At 38.4% G+C, this 12,600-nt stretch overlaps 1 pseudogene; it reads right to left on the reverse strand.

Annotated features, from left to right (window-relative positions):
• LOC112910948 (zinc finger and BTB domain-containing protein 39-like) overlaps positions 1-11,339 on the reverse strand; it is a 50,818-nt pseudogene extending 39,479 nt beyond the window's left edge.
• Between the last annotated feature and the right edge of the window lie 1,261 nt (positions 11,340-12,600).

Raw genomic sequence — 12,600 nt, forward strand, 5'->3', positions numbered from 1 at the left:
CTTGAAATAAATAAATGTGGTATTTTGATATTTCAAACAGTTCTTTTACATTTTCATGTGATTTCACCCATATAGAAATATCGTACTAATGTAAGGAATCCAGAGGGTCCATTTAGCATCCTTCTAGATCTCTCTTCATCTAGCTGTTCATCTGTATCCTTTATCCTATCCTTTAATAAACTGGTAAATGTAAGTGATTTCTGTAGCCATTCTAAAAGATTAATTGAACCCATGGAGGGATGACACTAAGTGTATTTCAAAAACAATAGCAAAAACACAAAAGTGTATCATTCATTAAACATATAAAAAATTCTCATTTGTACTTTTTTCTTTTTTAAAGTTTTTTTTTTCTTTTTTAGATTTATTTACTTATTTGAGAGACTGAGAAGGAGAGCATGTGAGCAATGGGAGGGGCAGAAGGAGAGGAGATAGAGAATCTCAAGCAGACCCCACAGAGTGCAGAGCCCCTCATGGGGCTCGATCCCACCCTCTCCCTGAGACCATGACTTGAGCCAAAATCAAGAGCCAGACACCCAGGGGCCCCTAAACTGGTTTTACTCTTTACTGTTTTGGGGTTTTCAACAATTTTCTTTCTGTCCTGTTCAGGATCCAATTATTAAGCCCTTGTAGACAGTGGTGGTATCTGTGTCTGTTCAAGATTATGAACTATTTATAATACAATGTTTCAATGCAGCAATCCAAAATAAGTTGTATTCTCATTTCTTGACATAGTCTTCCTCCTTTCTAAACATTAATTTCTGTAGAAGTAGAAGTAGAAAAAGAAAGGTATATTGTATAAATATATCTATATGTATATATTTATATGTATATAATTCAAATACAATTCCTATTCAGACGTCTACAACAGTTTATATCCTCTCTGAAGATTTTCTCGTTTTCTTCAAAGAAATGGTTTTGTATTTTTCAAAGTAACCATTGTTCCAAACTTAAATGTAGGTGTGAAAATGTTAATGGCTATATGCAGTTACCGTAGACTTTCTTAGCATTTGTGAGAATAATTTATTAATAACCTATAAACCACAACTATGCTTTCAATATAAAATAATTCATCACACATGAAGTAAACAAATGGGATGAAAAACATTAGTTTTGTATACTCATTTTTTTAAAGATTTATTTATTTATTCATGAGAGACACAGACTGAGAGAGAGAGAGAGACAGGCAGAGACACAGGCAGAGAAGCAGGCTCCTTACAGGGAGCTCGATGTGGGATTCGATCCTGGATCCCAGATCATGACCTGAGCCGAAGGCAAGTGCCCAAATGCTGAGGCACCCAGGTGTACCTTGTGTACTCATTTGTTATTTAATTTTAAAATATAAAGTCTAATGAGAGTAAATTAATGGTGACCAGATACTTAAATTATTAAGTGTATTGAGAAAAAATAGGCATATGTATTTAATGATGTTTAGGGAAGAGTATCTAATAATAATATAATCAGAAAGAGATTTTGTACTTGTAATGCAAGCAACCTGAAGTATCACATTTGACAAAAGAGAAATATTTTAGTCATAGAGTTTTCACAAAATTTTGTTTACAATTAGATAACGTATTAATGAATGAAAATTAAGAAATTATAGTCACATCAAGCAAGTTATTGTGTTTTTTTTTAAGATTTTGTTTATTTATTCATGAAAAACACAGAGAGAAACAGGGACATAAGCAGAGGGAGAAGAAGCAGGCTCCATGCAGGGAGCCCGATATGGGACTGGATCCCTTGACCCCAGGATCACACCGTGGGCAGAAGGCAGATTCTCAACCGCTGAGCTACCCAGGCGTCCCTCAAGCAAGTTATTGTTAAACATTCAAAACTGGAACTTTATTTAAATTCAGTAAAATAGTTATGAAAACTCTCTGAATAATATCTTCAATTGTTTTATAACTTTTTAAATGAAAATTCCTTTAAAGTTAAAAGTTAGGTTTAGCCTATCACCAAATGTACCTGGTTGTTTTAAAAACTTTTACCTGCACTATATTATTTAAAACATAAGTTGATAACACAAATGTTTTGAAAGCAAATAACGCTAGGTCATGACACAGGTCATAGAAAATGATTTTTTTGACACCTATCAAAGGGTAAAGTTTAAAACCACTATGTTCAGATCGTATATCTTTGTTCCATTGTTAGCTAAATCACCCTATCTTCATTTTTGACAAACTTATTTTTAATCACAAATTATAGCTAAAAACTATGTCCTGAGAGAACATAAATTAATTGAACCTTATTTGTAATTGAAATGACAAAATGTAACAGATTAAATTGTATCCCCCAAAAGACGGATTTCATATCCCTTGAGATCTGTGAATGTTGCTTTATGTGGTAAAATATGGGATTAAATTAAGGATTTTGAGAGAAGGAAGCTCACTCTGAACTATCTAGGTGGACCCTAAATCCACTGACAAATATCATTAGGGGAGCGAGACAGAGAAATGAGACTGCTACAGAAAGAAGAGAAGGCAACATGAGGGGAATGGCAGAGGCTGCAGAAATGCAGTCACCAAACAAGGAATACTGACTCCAGAAACTAAGAGAGTCAACAAAGTACTTCTCTTCTTCTAAAGTCTCTGGAGCAGTGTGGGGTTAGCCAAACTTTGGTTCGAGTCTTTTGGCCTCTGGATTGTGAGAAAACAAATAGCTATTATTTTAAGTGCCAAATTTTTAATAATCTGTTACGCCAGCCCTAAGTAACTAACATCAAGAGAAAAATAGCATTTTAATTAGCTGATAATTTGAAATTAAATAGTATTGTGGGTTTTAAAAATTTATAAAAGGGTTTGAAATCACAAGATAGATCAGTGGTGGTGTGTAATCAGGGTACTTAAATTAGCCACTCTACTGACAAAATGAGAAAAAATTATTAATTAGTACAAATCAAATCATTTTGTCTCTAAGTTTTACACATAATTTAGAAGTTTTTAAAGTATGCTTTTTAGGTTGATTAGAGAGTAACTTGCCAATATTTTCCTTCCCTTTCATTAACATGAAAACTAAAGCTTTAAAACTGTAAGCATTCAAGACATGATACACATATTGGATGGATATCAAGAATGAGACATTCTGCTTAGCAATGTCTTGTGAATTTCATGTTGCAAATGTGGTCTTGAGTGTTTACGATATGCTTCCTACTTATTTGTATCAGTAACTCTAAATATTTGCCAGTATTTTGTGAATTCAGGGCAAGTATTACTATTAACACTTTAATACTTCATTAAAATTTCTTTCTACTTCTTTGGCAAACTTAAATGTGGTGGTTTAAAATAAGATGGTTAATAGGACGCTCTTGAATTTTCATTATGTTTGTAATTGCACCAATATACACATGGGTTTTTGAAGCTGGTCGAGGTCTGAATATTAAAAATGAAGAAGGATCCACTCACTGTTATACAAGGCTGTCGAACAGTCTGAACATGACTCAGTGAGACAGGTCAATCTTCTCTGATATTTATTTCTCCTTGAGTCTCTTTCACTGCATTTGTCAGGCTTGTCTCTATGGAATTAAGTCCCATTCATTTTCAATAGGTTGATACTGCTTTTCACTGATGGTCATCTAGAACTTTTTCTATCTGTGGTGTCCTATAGACTCTCCTGCATTCATTTTGTAATTTTTTTTTATATCTTTTGAAGCATGAGCAAGGAAAAAGTACTAGTATTTTACAGGGTCTGGCTCCTTTTTTTTTTTAACTCAATAATCTGAGATAGGGAAAGTGAATTCAGGATTTAAAAACATACCTACAATATATCGTGTCTAGACATTGCTGTGTGAGTAGAGGAAATCCCAGAGCACAAAGGCTGGCTTGCCTTGTGTCAGGTAACCTACAGGGTGACAGCACGTAGACTTCTATCCTGAAGCTTATTACGCTGAGCAATAAAGCAGAGAGCAATGGTGTCTGTGGTTTTATAACTCCTGTAAGAGAGATTTTTAGTGTCACTCTGACTTCATAATATTGTTATTAACAATTTTTCAAATGCACCACTGTAACAGAAATCATGGTCCGTTTTATTTTGGAAGCCTTGATCTCAATATTTCTTTCCATGTAGGTCTCCACAGCATAATGTATGTATGAATTGACTGACTTACTCATTTCTCAATGAGTGCACCATTAACATTATCATTTGTAGATAAAATAATAAAACTTTGAATATAAAAGTATCTTTAATTTTCCCAAGAAATAATTTTTCTTTATTTTCATGCTGCTGTCTTGGCTTGGTTGCTTATAATTTCCTGCCTGGAATAATACATTAGTATTGTTAGAAAATACTCTACAATACCTCTGCTTTTGTATTACATCCGAAATTGCCTACAGAATTACCTGAAATTATCTAAAAATAAAGGCAACCCTATAATCAATTATTTAAACCTAAATCTTTGTGCTTTCTCCAATGTCACCAAAATAAAATTTCAAATTATTGGAAGGGAAGTCCCACCCATTTTATCATGTGGTGCAGACTTAACTTACCTGTTCCATCCAAATGAGAAAGGAAGAAAGAAAATTACCTCTGTTCACAAGTGAGATGATTTTGTATGTGAAAAACCTTAAAAGTTCCACAAAGTAATTGTTAGAATTAATAAACAAATTCAGCACAGTAGAAGGATACAGAGCGAACACACAAAATCAGTTTAATTTTTTATACACTAACCATGAACAAGGTAAGAAAAAAATGAAGAAAACATTTCCATTTATGATAGCATCGAAAAAAATAAAATATTTAGGAATTAACTTAACCAGAGTGGTGAAAGCAGTATATAATGTGGTTGTATTTTTTTCTTACCCAACTGCCAATCTCTGTTTTCTGATTGGCATACCTAGATCAATTATATTTAAGATAATTGTTGATTGGTGACACTTAGGTCCGCTATTTTATGTGTTTAAAATTTTTTCTGGGGTTCCTTGTTTCTCTGTTTCTCTTTTCTTGCCTTACTGAAGGTTTCTTGAATATTCTTTTAGGATTCAGTCTTGTATTATTTATAGTGTTTTGAACATATCAGTTTTTATACTTTTGTAGTGGTTGGTTTGGTTTTTACAATATTCATTCATGACTTAGTCCAGTACCAACATTTTATCAAAATTTGAAAAACAAAGTTGTTTTCAGTACCTCTAAATTAGACAAATGTTCTTTCAGTTTTTTAGGTTACAGAAGGCAAGTCATGATAATCTTCATTTTTTCCTTGATGCTAATGCTCTGATCTGGGAAATAACTCATCAAGTTATAATGCAAATGTTTATATACTCCTCATAAAGCATTAATTATTTATTCCACAGGTTTTTTAGTCTTTGATTAGCATAAGGAATCTCTTATATGCTAATTATATCCCAAATTTTGTTATACATTTACACAAAATATAAACATAGAAATATGCTTATATTTGCTACATAGTAATCCTTTTGAAATAAATATCATAATCCTTGAATATATTCTCTCATATTTTCAGAACATTACTAGTGTATTTCAAGTTATTAGTTGATAATGTGGTTATTTCAAGCCATCTTCTTAAGAATAATAGAATTTCAATTGAAACAAAAATTCTTTATTCTTGTTGCTTTCATGTAATGTAGACTCCAAATTGCAAATGACATACAGGATTGCTGATTTGTGTCTTAAAGGACATGAAGATTTTAGTTATGGAAAATTTCTGTAATACATGTTGTTACAGTGTTAGATTAAATTAAACACAATGATGAATATATATGTAAAAAAAAAAAACAGTTTACAAATTGTAAAAAGTTGACCAATAGCACAAAATCCAGAGAAACAATCAAAGGATGTTTACATAACCTCCTGACCATATTAATAATTCCTTCTTTTCTATGTAAGATTCAGTAGCTTCTAATTCTGATAATAAAATATTCTCTAGTAATAATCATCATGATGTTGGTAGAAATTACATTGATTATTTTGTACAACAATTTTAGACATTTGTTATTTGGGGGAACATTTATAAAATATACAAAACCCTACAGCAATAGATAGTAAACACTTAAATATTAGGTAGTCAGTGCTTTTTAATGTAATGGAAGGAGTTGGACATTACCAACTCTTGGTTTTTGCAAGAAACTTTAGCTAGGAGAGATGGGAGGGGAGGGTGGACAAGATGGGGAGGAGGGATGGGGAAGAAAGAGTGTTAAAAAAGCATTGAAATCAAAATAGTTTCATTTTCATTCTGATGTTAAATTTGTGATGAATGATCACAATGAAACAATTGCTGTGTGCCCTGCAATTCCTGACTTAATCAATGCAGAATTTAGGGATAAGGATGTGTGGGGATTCCCGGATGGGCACAGCTTCCTCCACATAGCCTCCCATGCCAACAAAATCAGTGTTCATCTATAAAGTGATTTAAATGTACTTCCAAAGTTGAGGAGTCTAAGGAATAGGGCACAGCCGGAGACCAGAAGTAGAAGAAAATGATCAGTAGCAAAACCTGACTGGGGACAGGTATTGAAGCCCACAGGCTTTTTGGAGATAAAAGGCCACTGATAAATCAGAAGAGAAGAAAGTCAAAAGAAATTTTAACTAATTTCCTTGTTCTTAGGTGTCACCTGGGCCCCATCCCTACCTTCTTTCTTTCCAACTAGCTGTAAACTATAGACACTGCATGGAGTCTTAAAATTTAGAACCAAATAGTAGGATATAGCAGAGATTTCTGGTGGCACGGTGGCATCAGTGAGCTGTTTGGTCAGTGACAGGAGAAGCAGGACACAGATCCCCTCTTCTCGCCATAAGCAACCTCTGCTGCTTGTCCCAATGTTCCATGTAAATATTATCTTTTTCCCTTCAGGAACAGATTAGGAATGGTCTCATGCTCGACAGTTGCTTTCTTGAAATTCTTCATTTTTAAACAAAGGGCTCTGTACATTACATAGTTGGTTCTGAGTACAGAACAAGAAAGTGGAAGGAAGGGAAATAAAGAAGACATTCCAGGATCAAAGAGCACCTTGGAATAAATATAGCAGGAAGACAGTATTGGACCAGGCTCCCGGGAAGAGGGGGCCACAAAAATTAAATAAAGGAAAGGTTGAAACAAAACAGAACAGAACAAAATAAAACACAAAATTGAATACTTTCCACCAGTTTTCCCAAAGTGCCCTTTGCCACAATACAGTGTTTCAAGTGAAACAATTCAGAGAAAGGTGATCTGGAGGCAGAGGCAGAAACATGACTCCAAACAGAGGGAGGGGTCAAGTGTGAAAATGGGGACATGCAGAGAAACGGGGTTTAGCCAATGAACCTTGTGAGCTGCAAATCCTGCTACATATCTGATAGCGACCACCTGGACCATCCTGATCAACCACCTGGCCTCAGGAGGATCAAGGCGCACAGTTTTGCTGTTTTTGTTTAGTGTTTCAGGGGCAAAATTTCAAGGATCTGATTTTTGGTTTACTGGCAGGAAGGGAAAATTCACAGTCTCGGGTTAAGCGTAGAGACAATCCAGCATCCATGATGCTCTCTGTTAAGGGCAAAAGTTTCTCTAGTACATCGATCTATCTATTCTCAGCTGCCAGGCGGTGTTCCAGTGGGGACTACCTCTCTCAAACCTGACTATTCAAAAATCGGTCGTTGCTAACATCTGGGAGGGACCAGCAGGTATGTGACTGTCGTCTTTTACACATTTTCCTTCTCTATTCTCCAATGGTCAGCACGATAAAGGGGAAAAGGCAGTCGGGGATAACAAGTCTCAGCACTGCTTTCCTGACAAGACTGTCCTGATGGAACCTATAACAAGGTGAATGTAGATGTGGAAAGTGGCCACTTGCACAAATCCTGTCAGGTAAGTCTCACCCCACCAGAAAGCCATGGACTTCAACTCGGAGGTTTTATCAGTTGCAGGCTAGGGGGAGAGGAAGCAGGTCTAACAGGGACAGAGATTTGGTTTGCCTGTATGTCTTAGTAGAGCTTTCCCAGTTTAGGAAAGATGTGAAAATGTGCAAAAATGTCTTTCATGTGACTTGATTCTCTCAACCCAGTCCCCAGTCTAGTCAATCACAGGAAGGAAGGATGACGAAAGGTCAGGAATTCAGCAAGCCCTGACTTTCTAGAACTCATAGCATTATCTAATGGTCCTCTGGGTTTATCCTGCAAGAGGCTATGTGGAGAGAAAATAAAAAATTTGCTTGGTTAAAGACTTAACACTTTCTACCCTAGTTCTGGCCACTGCTTCCCAAATCTCTGGTCAGACTTGTCCCCTAGAATATGACTACTTGCTGGGGAGAAACTCATTTTCCTGAAGTCACTTATTCAAAAGAGATACTGGGTGATATGTATACAAAAATAAAAATAAATATTAATTCACAAAAAGGCTTTGTGAGTTCATTAAAACCACTTGCTTGTGAAACAGGCCTGGGATCCTACTGAGTCCCACCAAGGGCAGCGACAAGCTCAAGGCTAGGGATTCCCAGAGCTCAGGCAAGCAAGTGAGGTAGTGCTACTGAGGTGCCGCCCTGTGAATATGTAGGATCTGAGGACTCTCTCCTTCCAGTCTTCTTTGGGCAAGACTCTCTCAAAAGTCAATGAAGAGCAGAGACAACCAGCCCCCAAGACTGGATAGACCCTTTCCTCAGCCATCTAGGGAGGGCCTGAGCCAGCTGCTGTCCAATAGCACTTTCTGGTGGGGATGCAATACCAGATCAGGATAAATTCCAGCAGGTCAAAGGTGAATTGCCAAAGCTTTTGCCAGGTTAGCACAAAATAAACAGGTTTCCTGACCAGGACAAACAGAATGCATACCTCTACACTCCACCAGTTCCCTGGGACTCTTTAATCGTGAGGGCCACACAGTGCATCACTCTACCACCTCATGGGGTCTTCTCGTCTACACTACAGACCAAACACACTTCTAAGTGGGCAACTGGATGTAAATTAAGGCAAGGCTGCTGTTGTCAGAGACATGCCTACCTCTCCACCAGGGCACTCAAAGTCAAGGGAGGGAGCCAGATGACATGTGACTATATCAAAGTGACTCCCTCTCCTCTTTACCCTACAGGGAAGGCCTGACAGCCTGGCCATCACTTCATAAAATCATGTTTCTTTGGAATTGAGAAGAAAAGAGAAACCTCTCTTCCTGTAGAATCCAAGCTGCCACTTCAGTTGGCACTGCAGGATGCCTCTTCTGGCTAGCACAGATTCATCCTGAAGCTTTCTGACCCCAGTTTGGATCTAGCTGCCAGAATATTTTACTGTACAATCAGCAGATCAGAATCTTGGAACAAGCAGGCACCTTCAGCCATCTAGGTTTTCCCAGCCGAGGGCTGGACCTGGGACCTGATGGGAGCTGTCCTGCTGACTAGTCTTTTCTGAATGACCACATTCCTCCAAATCTCCCTCATAGCTGGTGTCCCAGCTGGAAATCTGACAATACTTCCCAGTGTGGAAGCCTCTCCCCACCTCCTTTTTCAGTGAGGATGTTGGTTAAATTCTTAGCAGCAAAAAACCTATCAGTAAACTAAAACTTGAGAGGTTGGGGACAGTGATCTAGTTGACACCAATTGCCTGACAAGATCCCCAAGCCAGCCTTGAAAGAATAAAAAAATGCAGTCCTTCACAGGCAAGAAGAGGTAAGGAGGCAAACATGTTAGGGCTGCTGCTTCTCAAGAACAGTAACAGCTCATGTGCTATTTCTTCTTCTTCTTCTTCTTCTTCTTCTTCTTCTTCTTCTTCTTCTTCTTCTTCTTCTATCTTCATCTTCTTTTTCCTTAAACACAAGACAGAACAGAATTTCTCCCAATGCTACATGAAAACTTTGGCTAAAGAGGGGACAACAGCCACCAGAAAATCAACAGCCTGCCTGACACCTGGGAGCTCCCCTGCCTCAGCCAGGGCCAGGCTCTGTTCTGCCTCTTTGCAATGGATATGGTATAAGGTCTGCTTACTGGTGTTTGCTCACGAGGTTAAGGGTGGAGTTGTAGGGGCCTCAGACAGTGCAGCTGTAGATGAGTGCCCCCGAGTGTGTGTGTCTTCAGGTAGCACTTGATGGTTGAATGACCTCGGAAGAACACCTTACATTGGTACAGCTTCTTGCCTGCAGAACTGGCAGAGGTAGTTGAACTCATTTGTTGTGCAAACCTTTTGCCTCAAACCTTGCAGCTGTACTCACTGTTCCCAGGCTAGCCCTGCTGAGCCAGCTCCTGGCTCAGGAACTCCTTCATTGGAAGCTTCCACTTCTGGACTGCTGGGTGCTAAAGCCCCAAATCAGACCCTGCCTCAAGGCCACTGTTTTATTTGTGCTGCTGACATGGGAGCGATAGGCAGCCTCTGACTTGAAGCTCTGGCTGCACAAGTGGCAGGGGGAGAGGGCATCTACCAGGCTTTGGTGCATAGCTATGTGCTTCTCTAGGAGATGCTAGTCCCCAGAGCCGTTCACACAGACAGAGCAGGAGAGGACTGAAATGTCAGGGTGGAAGAGCATGTACCATATGGAGCTGTAGATGTTTAGCTGGTAGTGGTTACAGATACAGCAGACCTGGTGCTTTCCAAGTTTGGATGGTCAAGGATGTGGCCTTGGACCATGTGGAAACCTTTGGCCTGTGCCTTCCCACAGATGACACATTTCAACTCTGTGGAGGGTGCACCTGTAAACCAACCCAGATTCCCAGTCAGGGGATCATTGGGTTGGACAGGGATGTTGTTCTCAAATGTTCCACCCTTTTGGTGGAGGGTCAGTTGCCACCTGGTGATGAACTTAAGTTTCACACATGCCACAAGAGAAGAGGAAAATACCAATGTGGGATAGAACATGGGTCACCTGGGAGTTTTGGTCTTAGAAGTGGGTCTCCAAGAATTTGCAGTTGCCTGTCAGCAGGTGCTTGTGGTCCTGAACATGCTGTCAGATCACATGAATGCTGTGCTCTAGAATTTTCTTGCACACCTGCCAGGACATGGCCTTATTCTCTTGGTTATCATTCTCTCCAAAAGTCAGCTCATCTCCACTGGCATCACTCAACTTATTCATCTCCTCAGCTATGCCTGTCTCCTCAGTGGGGTCTTCAAACTACAAGTAATTCTCTCCTAGTTACCTCATTGATGACCCCAACATTGATCAGATCTGTCAAGAACTGATGTGTAGACCAAGCTCAGAATCTTCTCAAAGTTGGCAGAGTTGATAAAGTCTACCACATGGGTCCTGGCGGCATCAAGCCCAATATACAGAAAAAAGTTTCTGAAATATCCATACAAGCTAGTACAGCTTTATGGGCCAGGCAGGAAAGGCTCCCCACCACAATGGTGACATCACATATGGTCCCCCAGGGGTGGCATTTACTGAGTTCCTTCAGCCAGCTGTTGGGGGTGGTTGCTGCTTTGTAGTTTGATATCCTCATGCCCATCTTATCAGCTGCTATGAAGTTGCCACCTTATCAGCATGGTTCATTGGGCTCCTTGGGCCTGAGTATCATCACTGCCTCCTCACACAAAAGCTGGGCCCCACCAGGAGAGGGTGACCTATACTGATTGTTTCTTAAGTGGTAACTTAAGTGGTCACTTTTGTCCAAAAAGTGCACTGCAAATATGATCTCTCATCTTTTCTCCCTAGCACACTCATCTTTGGCCAGGACACTTGCAGAAACTTCCTAACACGTCTTCCAGATTCCTCTCTTATTTATTTCAAATATCTCTCTCTGTGGCTGCCAAAGTGATCTTTTTAAAATTAAAATAAAATAATATGACTAGTCCACTTAAACATATCATTATCTTCTCTTAGCATTTAGAATCAAAAGTATGTTTACATATTCTATAAGATCTTGTATGACCTGTGTCCTATTTATGGCCTTTACGGTGGCTTTTTCAACCATACTTTCCTTTTGTTCAATGTACACTCATCACACTTATCATTTTCAATTCTTTCTCAGCTCAGAGAATTTCACCATGGAGGTTCCAAGGCTTGGAGTTATTCTCTCCTCAGCCTTTCACATACTATTAAAAAAATTAAAAATAAAAATAAAAAAACTTCAGCTTTTACTGTAAATGCCATATCCTCAGGGATTATTTCTGTGTTCATTCCATACAATAACACAGCTCTTCCCAAAACATCATGTTACTCTCTATTTTAATGACAGTCTTGGGACGCTTGGATGACTCAGTGGTTAAGCTCTGCTTTCGGCTCAGGGCCTGATCCTGGAGTTCAGGAATCCAGTCCCACATCAGGCTCCCTGAGGGAGCTTACTTCTCCCTCTGCCTGTGTCTCTGCCTCTCTCTCTGTGTCTCTCATGAATAAATAAATAAAATACTTTAAAAAATGAAATTCTTTATTGCTTAAAGTATTATTAAATATTAACTACATACACATACATAGGTATTAATAACTATGATAACTATGTTATATTAGATATTAATTGTCCCTACAATTTTTTTCTCTAATTTGAAGCAGACCAACCAGACATTTGTGGCCTCTCTCTCATTCAGACGTGCTTTTTATTGTGAGTGATGTTAGGTGTGAATTGTAGAGAAGAAAATAAAAATACCATTATAGAAAATTGGATCTCAGATTTTGTTTTCTAGAAACTTAAATTCCTCAAGAATTTTTCAAATAGAGAGCAGAGACAGATGAGTGCCTCTGAGGAGAGAAAAGATCAAATAGGAGAATCGGTG

Source organism: Vulpes vulpes, chromosome 6, assembly GCF_048418805.1.
Source record: "Vulpes vulpes isolate BD-2025 chromosome 6, VulVul3, whole genome shotgun sequence".
Classification (NCBI taxonomy): domain Eukaryota; kingdom Metazoa; phylum Chordata; class Mammalia; order Carnivora; family Canidae; genus Vulpes; species Vulpes vulpes.